We start from the raw sequence: 1,354 nt of genomic DNA on the forward strand, positions 1-1,354 counted from the left end.
ATGCGCAGATCTTCCCTTACAGAGGAAGGAGAGCTTGTACCTGTATAAACCTTGGCCTTAAAGGTGCCACTAGACTGTTTTGGAATACTATCTGGGGGGGGGGAATATGCAGATCTGTGAAGAAAGGAAGGAAGGAGAGAAAGAAAGAGAAGGAAAGGAGGAGGGAAAGGAGGAGAGAAGGATGGCTGCTTCTTGCTTCTCATGGCCCGGGGCTGCTGAGAGCAGGGGCGGGGCTTGTTGCATGTGCCTGCCCCCTGGGCTCTTTTTTTGCCGGAGCTCCGCTCCTGTGCACTCCTGCAGGAAATGACCCCTGAGGATAAGTCTATCAATGGCCACTAGCCATGGTGGCTGAGAGGAACTTCCACATTCAGAGGCAAAAATCCTCTGAATTCCAGAGCCAGGAAGCAACATCTGGGGAAGGCTTTGGCCTCTGTGCCATTGTTAGCTATCCAGAGGAACTGCTTGGCCACTGTGTGAGACAGGATGCTGGAGTAGAAGAACTATTGGTCTGATCCAGCAGGGCACCTCTTGTGTTCTTATGAAGGCCTTGGCCTCTAGGCCTTGTTGTTGAACTGGTTGGCCACTGTGTGAGACAGGATGCTGGACCAAATGGACTAGTGGTCTGATCCAGCGGGGCTCTTATGAAGGTCTCAGCCTCCATGCCCTGTTTTTTTTTTGCCATCCAGAGGAACTGATTGGCCTCTGTGTGAGACAGGATGCTGGACTAGATGGACTATTGGTCTCTTCTTACGTTCTTATGTCCTTCTGCATGGAGGCATATTTGGTCCTGATACACTGAAGCGGCCTTTAGGGGTGCTGGTTAGCGCTAAGGAGACCTTGCCCAATATAGAAATAATAGAAAAACATTATATTATAAGGAGATGGAATGAGACTCTCAGCAGTTGTTCTTTGTTCCTGTGTGTCCAAATGGAACTAGTGCCGCTGACCGGGACAAGCGTTGGAGATCGAGCGTTTGAAACATATCCTGAGCGAGGTTGCATGACCAACAATAAACAGTGAGTCGAGGTAAAGTGAAAGATGGGAATTTTAAAAGAAAGCACGCCCCCCCCAGAAGCGGCGAGAAAAGCAAGCGAGGGAGGGGCCCCTCCCACATGCACAAACTGAAAGCGAACTATCAAGGGGGGGAGCGGAAGAGAAAGCATTGAAATCTGTTTTGAGAGACTTACCAGAGCGCAAATAGGTGTATGGGCAATTTTCAGAGACTTTAGCAAGTATGAAAAAAAGTAAACAATCCAAAAAGATGGCGGGGAGAAGGACGGAGAAAGACAAGCTAGCAAAAGTGAAACCAGTGGGAAGCATGAGCCCATGACCGGAAGAGGTCACTGAGATCTCC

This window comes from Gekko japonicus, unplaced genomic scaffold, assembly GCF_001447785.1.
Source record: "Gekko japonicus isolate JY-2015 unplaced genomic scaffold, Gekko_japonicus_V1.1 scaffold7385, whole genome shotgun sequence".
NCBI classification, from domain to species: Eukaryota; Metazoa; Chordata; class Lepidosauria; order Squamata; family Gekkonidae; genus Gekko; species Gekko japonicus.